Raw genomic sequence first — 16,030 nt, 5'->3', positions numbered from 1 at the left:
GTTGAAGGCTTTGAAATAAAGACACATGAATAAACTGCAATGGATATGGAGACACTTTCCCCAAGTCTGTTCAAGTCATGGCCTAGAGGTAACGTGTCCACCTATGAAGCGAGAGAATCTGAGCGCGCTGGTTCAAATCACGGCTCAGCTGCCGATATTTTCTCCCCCTCCACTAGACCTTGAGTGGTGGTCTGGACGCCAGTCATTCGGATGAGACGATAAACCGAGGTCCTGTGTGCAGCATGCACTTAGCGCATGTAAAAGAACCCACGGCAACAAAACGGTTGTCCCTGGCAAAATTCTGTAGAAAAATCCACTTCAATAGGAAAAACAAACAAAACTGCACGCAGGAAAAAATACCAAAAAATGGATGGCGCTGTAGTGTAGCGACGCGCTCTCCCTGGGGAGAGCAGCCCGAATTTCACACAGAGAAATCTGGTGTGATAAAAAGAAAGACAAATACAAATATTTCATGTTTGTTGAGTCCGCACATTGTTGTGTGATTCAATCAGCTCACCAGGATACATCTGTGTTGTGCAACATCTGTTATGCATATGTGTGTGTATGTGTGTCTGCATGTTTTACATTTATTTGCTTATTTATCATCATTGTTGTCTTTTTTTATTCATTTATTTTATTTTATTTTTTTATTATTATTTATTTACTTTTTTTTTTTTTTTTGTACGCTTATAGTCGACTTCATCAAGTTTTTGCGCCTTATACATAGTAGTAGTAGTTGTAGTTCTTTTATGCATTTATCTATTATTTATTTACTTTTTTTTATTTTCTCAAGGCCTGACTAAGCGCGTTGGGTTACGCTGCTGGTCAGGCGTCTGCTTGGCAGATGTGGTGTAGCGTATATGGATTTGTCCGAACGCAGTGACGCCTCCTTGAGCTACTGAAACTGAAACCGAAACTGTGCAACAAGCAATTTGGAGGAGGGAGCACAATTCCAACTTGTTTCAAAAGGTGCTAATCATGTTCTCAAACAAACCCCCTGTAGCTGGTGGGCTTTATTGTTGTTTTCAAAAGTTGTACTTTGAATAATTTAAGAAAACAAAGTCGATTTTCAGATATTTCATTTACACTGTGGTGCAAGAATTTCACCACTATGTTACCTGACAGGTCTTCAAGGTCTCTCACTGTGTGGGAAGATACCCTGTCTATGATAACACCATGTGCTTCTTTCTAATTTATCCAACATCAACTGAAATAAATTAAAATGATTCAGTCTGGTGCAAAATGCATCTAGAAGCAACTGATGAGACACTGATGAAGATTAAAGAGTGTTGCTTACACTCTCTCCTCTGACAAAGCATATTCACGGTGACCTCCGTATTCAGACGAATACAAACTTGGGTAATATGACAGCACAACAAGAATCAGGCAGAATTAAATTCCCTCAACACACAAAACATTCTGTCCCCTTCCTGTCACCCTTCCCAGAGTTAAACGTGCAACAACAAAATGTTATCAGTTCACCCACAACTGACGCTCTTATACCAGTGTGCATTATGAAATAACACATGCCATAAAATGAATAAAGACGCTTATGTGTTGATAATGTGAAGTATTGTATTATTGGTCAGCACAATTTTTTTCCCCAAAGCTTCGAATAAATCTGCCATTATTATGATTCAAGGAGCTCCAGAAAGTGAAAGTGACTCGTTTTCCAAAGCATGAGGCCACAGCTAGTCTTGCAGTAAGCAACCTGTGACGGCTGACGTCTCTGCATTCATGAGGGTGTCTTCTGAAACCAGTGGCCTCCCTGTGTGCTGTGCACGTTGAACAGGTAACCAGTGGCCTCCCTGTGTGCTGTGCACGTTGAACAGGTAACCAGTGGCCTCCCTGTGTGCTGTGCACATTGAACAGGTAACCAGTGGCCTCCCTGTGGGCTGTGCACGTTGAACAGGTAACCAGTGGCCTCCCTGTGGGCTGTGCACATTGAACAGGTAACCAGTGGCCTCCCTGTGGGCTGTGCACGTTGAACAGGTAACCAGTGGCCTCCCTGTGGGCTGTGCACATTGAACAGGTAACCAGTGGCCTCCCTTTGTGCTGTGCACATTGAACAGGTAACCAGTGGCCTCCCTGTGGGCTGTGCACATTGAACAGGTAACCAGTGGCCTCCCTGTGTGCTGTGCACATTGAACAGGTAACCAGTGGCCTCCCTGTGTGCTGTGCACACTGAACAGGTTCACTGGGCAGCATCACACCACTGACCCCTCACTGTCTGCCACTTTTATACATCACACACACACACACACACACACATATATGCCACACATCTGCATGCCCAAACACATGCATATCGACACAGGCATAACACACACACACACACATAGAAAAGAGGAGTGTACGACACTAAACCAATCATTTCAAGCAGCTGTCAGACTTACAACATAAAGCACTCCCACGATCTAACAGCGAGTTAAATTCTATGTACCAGGACTGCAAGACCTGCTGTGCTTCAATAAAAGTGCAGTCTGAAAATGTCAGCATATTGATTTCATGCATAGTCATATGACATCCCTCCAAATCTCAGTCGAGTCCTAAGATCTCACCAGCAAAGTAACTTTGATGCATAGACATGTGACATCCACCTCCTGTTTGTTTTTTTTCTCTGCGGGATCTCCACGCAGTGCTATCTGAAAATGGCATCTTCCCTTAGTGAATGCCCGATCAGATATTATACACGTCAAAAGCTGACTGACATCAACATATATAAATATATACTTTCACTGTGCTTACAAGTGTCTAGTAATGTATACTTCCCGGTGAAAACTGCTTGTGTAGACAGATAAAGCTTTAACTCACTCAGTACGGCCAGTCCTCTCTTCTCCTCTGCACAGACCCCTCGGATGTCCAGTGGGTGTCTCAATGGCCCAACCTTTAGCTTCCGTCGTCAGAATTGTGGTATTCTTTGTCAACATTCACCTCTTCAGTATAAGAGCCTTCCGCTTGCAATATTTTGATGATGGTAATTGGGGTGAAACGCTGTTAACGTCGTCTCTTTCGCCGTTCGTATGGAGAGAGTTAAAACTTTCTTCTTCTTTCTTTTTTTTACTAGCAAAAAAGAAAAAAAAAGGAATGGAAACATACTGTTTTTTGGGGTGGTTTTTCTTTCTTTCTTTTTTCATAGATTAATTTACATGAAGGATGAGCTGAATGTTTATATATGAGGACCCTTCAACAAGTCTTGCAATACAGCAGTTCCAGGAGAGTCACAAATCTTCCGACTTATTCCACTTTTTTGGAACAACTCTCCCTCAGCTTGTGTGCACATCATCATCCACTCAAACCAGCTGTCATGCTGCCAGCCCACGTCACCTGGGGCAAGTCCATCATGTGACCCTCCAACAAGGCTGGAGCATCTTCTGCACACTGAAACTTTTCCCCCCTTCAAGTGCTGCTTCACATCAGTGAACAAAAACCAGTCACAAGGGGCTAAGTCAGGAGAATATCTATCTATCTACCTACCTACCTATCTATACACCACAAGATAAATCCCGGACTTGCTGGCACCACTAAATGAAAATAATTCCACTAGGGTAGATTCTGCCTTGCTTCCATCATTACTGCGGTTTCCAGGTTTCGCTGGGTTATTTGCATCACGTCTGTAAATCACTTAAAAGAGATGCTGAGAACAGTGAGGACCAAACAAAGCAAAAATTCTGAAACATTCTGAATGTAAAACACTGACAACAACAACAAGATATTAGAAAAGGTAAATATCATAAAACACACAAAAAGTGTCATACATGTTCAAAATGTTATTTTTGTTGTGTTTTTTTTTTCCATTGAAGCGTGACTGATGTGCATAATATTTTGCTAAAAAAACATTTTTTTCATTCATTATGTCTTTACACAAAAGTAATATTTGACAAACATAAATGTACTTCTTTGAACATGAGTGTCACCTTCAGCTGACATCAAAAAAATTGGGTGCCAAATTGCCAGAAAAAAAAAAAAAATCTTTACTATGAAACAGAAAAATGGAAATGAAAATTTTGAAAAGAAAGAGATACTGGGTAAATGGACTGGTCTGCTGAAAGACGGGCGCAATAGCCGAGTGGTTAAAGCGTTGGACTGTCAATCTGAGGGTCCCGGGTTCGAATCACGGTGACGGCGCCTGGTGGGTAAAGGGTGGAGATTTTTACTGCCTCCCAGGTCAACATATGTGCAGACCTGCTAGTGCCTGAACCCCCTTCGTGTGTATATGCAAGCAGAAGATCAAATACGCACGTTAAAGATCCTCATGTCAGCGTTCGGTGGGTTACGGAAACAAGAACATACCCAGCATGCACACCCCCGAAAACGGAGTATGGCTGCCTACATGGTGGGGTAAAAACGGTCATACACGTAAAAGCCCACTCGTGTGCATACGGGTGAACGCAGAAGAAGAAGGTCGGCTGAAAGACAAGATGACTGACAAAAATGACAACTAAACCAAACAAAACTGTTGGCAAACAACAAACAATTAAATGAATTTGAATCCACACACAGAAACAAGGACATTTACAAATCTGAATACACTCACTTAAAAATGAACACATAAAACTAAGCCAACAGACAATACAGACATACAAGTAATTTAATAAATAAATAAAATGATGAGCAACTGAACAAAAAAGATCAAAATGTAAATATATTAATAAACAAACAAAAACATTTAATACAGCACTTCTATTTGAAATAGAATATTGCTTTTCTGTGCAACTGACAGCGGTATAATTTAATCTTACAGAAAGGATTATCAACAAGCTATTCTCTGTGCAACTGACAGCGGTATAATTCAATCTTACGGAACGGATTACCAACAAGGTATACACTGATCAAGGCCAAACTGCAGGATGTCGTCAAATCGAATCATGGTGTCTGTGACCACACCCACTATGTACACCATCTCCCACACTTAAAAAAGAAAAGTCATTCACTCAGTTCCCAACAAACTAACTTATCTGGTTCTTATGTGCTTGACAGATAGATAGATAGATAGGTAGATAAAGATATATACACAAATGAATATATATATATATATATATATATATATATAAAATAAATAAAACAAAGTTGAAAACCAAAACCTATTTCGTTAAACAAAAAAATAAAAATCTGAATTTTCGCCGCCACCCAGCAGCTTGGTCACAGACTACACTTATAACAGGTGATGTAATGCTATTTTTTTACGTCAACTTTCTGATCTTACATGACGTCTTCGACTACGTAAAGTTATCATGTTCTAAATATTCCTTCAATTGTCTATGTACACATCACTCTTTTTCTCTCTTCACTCTCTCACTCTCTGTATCTCAGTGATCATGTGTAACGACCACACCCACGACATACCAGACTGGTAACTCCACGAATCAGAGTTCACAATGAAAACCCATGGATGTCGCTTCTCAAGTTCATATGATACAGAAAGTCAGTCGAACTTTTTTCACTAAATTTCCGGAAAATACCTATTCCCGCACCTCCATCCTTCCATTAGCTTTTCCACACAGCCCTGCACAGCATTCATGGCCAAAGCATCAGGCTACAAGCCGCTATATATGGTTATATTATACACAGCACTATGTATACATTCTGTTTATCAACCAAAACAACAAGTTCCTTTCATCAAAATGCCTTGCCATGAATTCCAATCCTTAACATGCAAACTCTTGGAAAAAAAAAAAAAAAAACACAAAAATCCACTTCTTTTAAAATACTGCACTCTAGAAAATGGGCATGCAAAAAAATAAATAAATAAATAAATAAATAAAATAAAATAAAAATGCACAATGCAAATAGCCAGCTCTTCTTGGTGTTATAAGATGATTAATCTAAGTTACAACAGAAAGATCCTTATGATTTATATTTGAGACATGGTTTCCACAGGGTTAAAAAGTTTATTTTTAAAAAACTGGGGACACAAGAAACATTCAGGTTCACACACGTTACAAGGTAACAAACTGAATCACGAAACTTCCAAACTCCTCACTGACCTGTCTACAGTTAATAAAAAAAAAAAAAAAAAAAAATCTCCATGGCAGCACTTAATCCCCAATTTAGAATCAGAACTCGACGGGCGCGCAATGGCCGAATGGTTAAAGCATTGGACTTTCAATCTGAGGGTCCCGGGTTCGAATCACGGTGATGGCGCCTGGTGTGTAAAGGGTGGAGATTTTTTCCGATCTCCCAGGTCAACATATGTGCAGACCTGATAGTGCCTGAACCCCCTTCATGTGTATACGCAAGCAGATGATCAAATACGCACGTTAAAGATCCTGTAATCCATCAGCGTTCGGTGGGTTATGGAAGCAAGAACATACCCAGCATGCAAACCCCCGAAAGCGGAGTATGGCTGCCTAGATGGTGGGTTAAAAACGGTCATATGCATAAAAACCCACTCGCACATATATGAGTGAACGTGGGAGTTGCAGCCCACAAACGAAGAACGAGAAGAAGAAGAAGAATCAGAACTCCAGACCTGTTGCTTCTAGAAGGGTGCTCTGTCACTGCAACATCAGTCAAATGGAAACAAAGAAAATGATTCCCTGCATAATCAGATGCAACCGTTGTCGGTGCCAAAGAGCTCTGTCTCCCAGTCTTCTTCTTCTTCTGCATTCGAGGGCTGCAATTCCCATGTTCACTCGTATGCACAAGAGTGGGCTCTTACGTGTATGACCATTTTTACCCCACCATGTAGGCAGCCATACTCCGTTTTCAGGGGTGTGTATGCTGGGTATGTTCTTGTTTCCATAACCCACCGAACGCTGACATGGATTACAGGATCTTTAACGTGCGTATTTGATCTTCTGCTTGCATATACACACGAAGGGGGTTCAGGCACAAGCAGGTCTGCACATATGTTGACCTGGGAGATCGGAAAAATCTCCACCCTTAACCCACCAGGCGCCGTCACCGTGATTCGAACCCGGGACCCTCAGATTGACAGTCCAACGCTTTAACCACTCGGCTATTGCGCCCGTCGTCCCAGTCTTTTCAGCCAGGCTCCAAGACAAACCTGAAAGCCACGAAGAAGAGGTTCCAGCAACACACTGCCCTTCTTGTACATTCACACACAATTTATACAATTTATACAGCAAATACAGCAACGATACACTCTATCCAATTATATATGTATATATATATATATATATTATTGGTACAGTTTCTTTGTGCCTATATACACCATCTCCGTCATCCACAAACACATGCATGCATGCACACACGCACCCATGGACGCACACACTCATCCACACACAGAAATGAGCTTCTGTAGACAGAGAAAGCTTTAAAAGTAAACACACACACACACACACACACAGATTCTGGTCATAAAAAAAAAAAAAAAAAAAAATTTTTAAAAATCAGAACAAAACCACTCGCTTCCAAACAACACAAAATAATAATAATAATAATAATAATAATAGACTGAAACTAGTAAGGAAACAAACAAGTCCAACAAAAACAGAAATCAACACCATGTAAATATCCTATATTTTCCTAATATGTGGTTGGGAAATAATTGTAATTACAGGCCTTTCCTAAACACTCAAATAGAGAGACAGAGAGAGAGAGAGACAGAGAGACGGACAGAGAGAGAGAGACTGAGAGAGACAGAGAGAGGAAGAACATTTTTTTAAAGTAACATAACAACAACAACAAAAGAAAAGAATGCATGAAATAATCAACAGTACAAACTAACAATACCACCTTCATCATCAAATGGCAAACAAAATGTACCTCAGCTTCCACATTGTATACAGGACACAGCAAAATGGTTTCACAGAGGACACATACGCCCTACCAGTCATTTCCTAAAACAGCATGCAGAGAGAGAGAGGAGAGATAACAGTTGGCACTGAAGGAATCCATGCCACACTTGAGCATGTCCACACACATACACATACACACATGTATACACACAGCTTGCAAACATATCTTCACACAGTGTCACAGACACACACACAAGCATACGAACATACACATTTTTATATTTACACACTCACACATAAACACGCACCCACAAACCACACACATGCTTGTATACACATACATGCCAACACATTAGCACAAAAAGCAGATCAGTCAATAAACCAATTCTGATACACAAGGAAAACAATGTCAGCGTATCGGTGCTGGTGAGCAGATAAATAATGAATGAAATAAACAGAAAAACCAGAGAAAGAAAGGAGGAAAGCGGGCGCCACGGACATTAAGGACGGACACTCTTCACAACGGAAAACAACTTTGTGGAAAAGTGAAAGCAGACTTTTAGCAGGGGAACAACTACTGAAATAGAACAAACAAACAAACAAACAAAAAAGGCAAACATCACTTAAAAACGACAAATTCATTCATATCATCCCACTTGTAAAAACTACAACAACAAGAACAAAAAAACATTTAATAAAAATGTGAAATGCATTTCTCACTACACACATGTTCACACAAAAAACACCCAAACACAGACATACACGCAAACAAGGCTGACAGAAAATGATCTGCAAATCAACACAATAAATGTACAATCCAGGAAAAAACAAATCAACAATTTCTAAGAACTGTGAACATGGTGTGGGGGAAAAAACATACAGCCCATTCGGCAACACATTCTCTGTTCTTCTTTATTTATTTATATATTTATATATTTACTTACTTATTTATGTACGCTTATCTATTATTTATCAACCTTTTTTTTTCTTTCTTTTTTTTTTTCTCAAGGCCTGACAAAGCGCGTTGGGCTACGCCGCTGGTCAGGCATCTGCTTGGCAGATGTGGTGTAGCGTATATGGATTTGTCTGAACGCAGTGACGCCTCCTTGAGCTACTGAAACTGAACTGAAACTGTTCTTCTCTCCTCAGGACTCTGTGCGGCAGCAGTCTGTCATGTTCACCATGTACAATGTTTGACATGATGTGAGACATGGACACTGATGGCAGAAACAGAAAGAAGAATCCAAGCATTCGAAACCAAGTGCTTGAGGAGACTACTACACATCTCCTACAAGGAGCACAAGACCAATGACTATGTGCGGAACCTGGTCAGCAACCTTGTTGGGCCCCAAGAACCACTGCTGGCGACTGTCAAACGATGGAAGATGGCATGGTTTGGTCACGTCATACGACATAACACCCTCTCCAAAACCATCCTGCAAAGGACTGTAGAGGGAGGGCGCAGACGGGGGCGGCAGAGAAAGAGCTGGTCCGACAACGTCAAGGAATGGACCAATATGACAATGCCAGATCTCCTCACGACAGCTGCCAACAGAACGGCGTGGCGAGCTATGACATCTTCCTCATGTCCCCCCAATGACCCCAGCGATCGAGGGAATGAGTGAGTGAGTGAGTGAACACACAATGCTCCATTTCCACTCAACCTGCTGCTGTTTTTTTTGTTTCCTGAACCAGTTCTGTAACACAACAGTACATAATACAGAAACTCACATGAAACAATTTCAGCATAATAACACTGGGTACTGAAACATTACACACTTTTTAGCAGAACGTTAACATGTTGGATACTGCACAACAAAACCATGTTTTATAAATAACAGCAATAGTTATGGTGATGCTGAAAAAAAAAGTGATGGGGATTGACAGTGATGATGAATGCAAACATATATATATTATATATACATATATCTTGGCTTGAGGGACCAACACAACTGTATCAGGACACACTGTCCATCTATCTCTAACAAGTTTCTCTAGCAGTGAAAGTCATTGACAACAAACCTCTAAAAAGTGAAGAAAATACCTGGTTTGGCTGTCAACAAGAACAGTTCTGTGCTACTGTGACAATATAACCAGAATTAAGTCAAATCACTGGTGAAATGATAACCAATTCAAAGGACTTATGAGGAGGCATGGCAACAAGGGAGATAAGAAAAATACTAGGAATTAACTCTCTCAGTACGGCCAGTCCTTTCTTCTCCTCTACACAGACCCCTCGGATATCCAGTGGGTGTCTGAATGACCCAACCTTTAGCTTCCGTCGTCAGAATTGTGGTATTATTTGTCAACATTCACCTCTTCAGTATAAGAGCCTTCCGCTTGCAATATTTTGATGATGGTAATTGGGGTGAAACACTGTCAACGTCGTCTCTTTCGCCGTTCGTATGGAGAGAGTTAAAATGAAGTACTTGATAACAGAACCACCAGTCTGAAAAAAAAGGGATTTGTAAAGAATTTTCTGAATCAGCTCAGACTCATGAGCTTGAAATGATCTGAACAATTCAAGAAAGACATTGCACTGAAGTCTGCAAGGACCTCTGACAGCGATCTGTCCCCAACAAGAGGATGTCTTCCACAAGATGATGATTACTGTGCACACAACTCACATTGTGCAGTTTGGTCAGCTAGGGAGACCATGAACCACGCTTGTTTTCCTTAACTCTTGACTCTTAGGTCTAGCTTACCTAGAACAAAGACAAACAAACTTTGTTTTCCTTAACTCTTGGGTCTAGCTTACCTAGAACAAAGACAAACTTTGTTTTCCTTAACTCTTAGGTCTAGCTTACCTAGAACAAAGACAAACTTTGTTTTCCTTTACCCTTGACTCTTGGGTCTAGCTTGCCTAGAACAAAGACAAACAAACTTTGTTTTCCTTAACTCTTGGGTCTAGCTTACCTAGAACAAAGACAAACAAACTTTGTTTTCCTTAACTCTTGGGTCTAGCTTACCTAGAACAAAGACAAACAAACTTTGTTTTCCTTAACTCTTGACTCTGTGCATGACCAGTACATAAATCAGGAATAAACCTGGTAGAATACCATCTTCTGTGCATGAAAATTAAAACATTATCAATATTATGCTGAACGGTACAACTTCTGTCTTAAATGTGTTCATTTCTAAGATTTATCTGCATAATTCAAGCATGGTTAAAATAAAATAAAATAAAAAGTACTTTCTACCTGTTAGACCTTCCATTGTGGATATACCCATTCCCTGATTTTCAAAACAAAACTTCAACAGGCTCACACACATCTTTCTACACTGCGACAACTGACTTGTTGATTAAAAGAAATAAGGACAAAAATTGGATCATGGGTTCAGAAATTTTCAAACTACGGCAAAATTGAAAGCAACACTACATGCACATACTGGTATGTTCAGTAAATCAGAGTGTACTAAAATAACAAACTTTGCACTTGAGCCGTGTTTTCTGTTTCAGTAAAGTGAGTAAGGCGCAGGGGTGTCAATCAGACGGAGATACAGTGTCCCACGGGTACTGGAAAAATCCACACACATGACATATACTTATTTCAAATGGGATATCAACATTTGACTCATTAACGAAAACAATGAAAGTGGATGAAAAAGCGAGAGAGGGAGACAGACAGAGACACAAAGAGAGAACAAAGAGAGAAAGAGGGTTGAAGACAGAGACACAAAGAGAGAACAAAGAGAGAAAGAGGGTTGAAGACAGAGACACAAAGAGAGAACAAAGAGAGAAAGAGGGCTGAAGACAGAGACACAAAGAGAGAACAAAGAGAGAAAGAGGGCTGAAGACAGAGACACAAAGAGAGAACAAAGAGAGAAAGAGGGAGACAGACAGAGACACAAAGAGAGAACAAAGAGAGAAAGAGGGAGACAGACAGAGACACAAAGAGAGAACAAAGAGAGAAAGAGGGCTGAAGACAGAGACACACAGAGAGAACAAAGAGAGAGAGGGTTGAAGACAGATACACAAAGAGAGAACAAAGAGAGAAAGAGGGCTGAAGACAGAGACACAAAGAGAGAACAAAGAGAGAAAGAGGGTTGAAGACAGAGACACAAAGAGAGAACAAAGAGAGAAAGAGACAGACAGAGACACAAAGAGAGAACAAAGAGAGAAAGAGGGAGACAGAGACACAAAGAGAGAACAAAGAGAGAAAGAGGGAGACAGACAGAGACACAAAGAGAGAACAAAGAGAGAAAGAGACAGACAGAGACACAAAGAGAGAACAAAGAGAGAAAGAGGGTTGAAGACAGAGACACAAAGAGAGAACAAAGAGAGAAAGAGGGCTGAAGACAGAGACACAAAGAGAGAACAAAGAGAGAAAGATGGTTGAAGACAGAGACACAAAGAGAGAACAAAGAGAGAAAGAGGGAGACAGACAGAGACACAAAGAGAGAACAAAGAGAGAAAGAGGGAGACAGAGACACAAAGAGAGAACAAAGAGAGAAAGAGGGAGACAGACAGAGACACAAAGAGAGAACAAAGAGAGAAAGAGGGTTGAAGACAGAGACACAAAGAGAGAACAAAGAGAGAAAGAGGGAGACAGACAGAGACACAAAGAGAGAACAAAGAGAGAAAGAGGGTTGAAGACAGAGACACAAAGAGAGAACAAAGAGAGAAAGAGGGCTGAAGACAGAGACACAAAGAGAGAACAAAGAGAGAAAGAGGGTTGAAGACAGAGACACACAGAGAGAACAAAGAGAGAAAGAGGGTTGAAGACAGAGAGGTGGGCATGAAATCTAGTGTGAATTGTGGACTTGTAACCAAGCCCATGAAACACAGGACCGCCATTCAAATTTCAACATCTGGTTAACTTCCCATTGGGCTAAGACAATAGCACCAATGACAACAAATTGTATAAAATAGTCATATCTAAACAGAGCTGGCACCTACCTTAACATCATCATTTATGGACACAATGGTCTGTGACATACACAAACATGTGTACAATCATGCACACACACACACACACACACACACACACATTAACACATGATTACACAAATTGTACACAAGAGTCTCAACACACTCATATGCAGGCTCCTTTCCTCTCTCTCTCTTGCTCTCTCTCTCTCTCTCAAATGTACACAGACGAACATACATGCATACCTGAACTCTGATCTACAGGTACATACACACTGCAGGGGTTCTATTATAAATATACATAAATTATATATACATAAATTATATATATACACATACATATATATCAGTCTGCATCTCAGTTTCCTATACTGTTGTAACCAGGTAGTAGAAAGAAGAAGAAGAAGAAGAAGAAGAAAAAACACACTGATATATACGGCCTGAAGACACGACCAGTGTTGACAGAGTCCAAGTTGATGACAAGAAGGTGCTTGGCCCTCCTGTACAGGACACCACGGACAAGAAACAACGGGCAATGATGCACACCAGCTAATCACAACACTTTGTCTGGGGATGATATGTGCACACCACAATTTACAATCATACATACTCAGAGAAAAAAACGATATCAAGTTTCCAAGTTTTGTGCATGGACAGTAACAACACTTGCTACAGAAAGAGTTTTGATTCTCGACACACACCTCCCATCCCCCCCCCCTCCTCCCCCTCCCTCCCCCCTTCCCCTGCGACCGTCCTTTTCATTCAGTCACCTGTAAATCATGCCCTGCGCTTCCCGGCTCTGGCCTGTAAAAGGGAGGTGGGCATGGCCATTTCTTGAAATAATGAAATGAATCAAGAAATAAATCAATAGATATTACAATAAAGTACAAGTTCAAATGTGTCGAGTTTTGGGGTAGTAGTAGACAAGCCAAATAACAGGCTGTATTAAAAAAAATCACTGAATAAATGGATGGAAATCTGGCTTATCAGGAACTTCATGTGAACTTGAACACAAGTTTAGGAAAAGGAAAAACAAGGGAAATGCAAGAATTAAAAAAAAATTAAAAAAATAAAATTAAAAAAAAAGTCTGAAGCTTGTTTTCAGTATTACTTGGTATCACATCCTGACTGGGAAAATGGTAAGTTTCTCAACAAATCGCCTGCCAAGACATGAGACAAGACACCCTGGGACTTTTCCTCTCATCATTATAGAATAATAATAATGATAATATAATAATGTACATTTACATAGTGCATTTCTCCAGAAACACTGCTCAAAGCACTTTACATTTCATTCCAAATCCCCCGCCTCCCCATCAATACTCCTCTCCACCCCCACCCCCCCCCCCCACACACACACAGAAGCATGTGCCCCCAAACCCCCACCCCCTCCCCCCACCCCCCCAAAAAAACAACTCTCACGCATCTGAACATTGGAAACCACCCACCCACCTATGACGCTCTCCTGAAAACGCATCCCCGCAACATGCACTCAGGCACACGAACACACAGACACTCACCAGCACCCCGCCACACACACACAGCAAAACAGCTTCTCCACAACAAAACATGCACCCAAAACCAGATCACGTCAAGATTTGACCACAAAAAAAAAATATATATATATATATCCAGCATCTCTCATCACTGTGGACAATTTAGTGTGTGTGTGTGTGTGTGTGTGTGTGTGTGTGTGTGTGTCTACTGATCATGTTAAAACAATGAAAATTGAATCAGCAATTCAAATGCAGCAATTTTTTTTTTTCTACTTGTGAAAAAATGCTGACTGCCAGACCTAGTGAAATTAAGTAAAAAATAATAATAAATGGTGTAAGATTAAAGGTACACTGAGATGATGAAGTGACAACGTTTCGAGTCACAGACTTCTTCAAGTGCACAGAAGCACTGGCAGGCAATAGTAGCTGTTTTGTGTTTGATTGTTGTTGTTGTTGTTGTTTGTTTTTTTTTGTTTTGAGACATGATTTCTGATCATATTCAGATGGTACTTGATATGCTTGCTTACTCAAAATCACAACACAACACCACAAACAGGAAAAATCCAAACAATATCAACACCACCAGTAACAAGAACAATGATAACAGAGTCACACCTAATTCTCAAAACAACAACAACAAACAAACACAAAACAAATTCATAAAAAGGAACAACAATATCAATACATGGAACAGACGGAAATACAATTTGAACCGTATTATTATATTCCTGATATGCAACAAAGAAGGTGTGACAGATTCCTGGATCATTTAAAAACCAGTATTAACATAATACACACAAAAACAGCCACACAAACAGAGCTAACAACTATCACATAATGTTGCACACACCATGACACGACAGACACCAACTCTGGTGAGGAACATATTCCATCTTACACATAGCAACAAACCCGACGCGCCGGCAACAAACCCAGTCAGAGAAATACAAGGTGTGATAACAGAACGACAGCCAGCAAATCATCGGCAGTCTAGGTACGATAACAGACAACAAGCAATTTGAAAAAAAAAAAAAGAAATAAAATAAAAATAAAATAAACAAGAGAGGCAAGGCCTTCAAGACTCACTTGTGATAAATTAAGTCCCCTAGCATTAATTACAGAGTAATTTCCCTCCCTTTTTTACTATCTGCACCAAAACGTTTGCAAAATAAATAAAAATTCCATGCTTAGGAAAATAAGTTCCTCTTTGAACAAAAAATGATAATAATGACCCCTCTTGTTGTTGTGTCAGAATAAGAGGTCAAAGTGCCAAGTTTAGAGAATACAAAAAATATAAATATAACTGTAAATGCAGTTTGCATATAATTAGGCTTCTTTTTTTATTTTTTTGTGCCCATCCCAGAGGTGCACTATTGTTTTAAACAAGATGACTGGAAAGAACTGAATTTTTCCTATTTTTATGCCAAATTTGGTGTCAACTGACAAAGTATTTGCAGAGAAAATGTCAATGTTAAAGTTTACCACGGACACACGGACACACACACACACACACACAGACAACCGAACACCGGGTTAAAACATAGACTCACTTTGTTTACACAAGTGAGTCAAAAACCTAATCCCCAGAGCAGTCCATTGCAGTCATCTCACCACCCATCATCTCTTCATACCTCTTCCTACCAGCTCAAACAGTAAGAAATGACAGTGAAAAGGTACTGTGAAAAGACCACAGTGAATAGGTACTGTGAAAAGACCCAATGTGATGCAGAGGAAAACCCCCAGCTCTCAAATCGCCATCTGCCATGGCAATGTGGTTAGGGCATGGACTGGTTACTGGGGGTTCAATGTGGTTAGGGCATGGACTGGTTACTGGGGGTTCAATGTGGTTAGGGCATGGACTGGTTACTGGGGGTTCAATGTGGTTAGGGCATGGACTGGTTACTGGGTGTTTGTTTTTGTCCATGGCATGCTCATACCTAGAGTTGAGTGTGCTATGGGCT

Source organism: Babylonia areolata, chromosome 16 (genome assembly GCF_041734735.1).
Source record: "Babylonia areolata isolate BAREFJ2019XMU chromosome 16, ASM4173473v1, whole genome shotgun sequence".
NCBI classification, from domain to species: domain Eukaryota; kingdom Metazoa; phylum Mollusca; class Gastropoda; order Neogastropoda; family Buccinidae; genus Babylonia; species Babylonia areolata.
Note: the sequence above shows the minus strand (reverse complement) of the source record.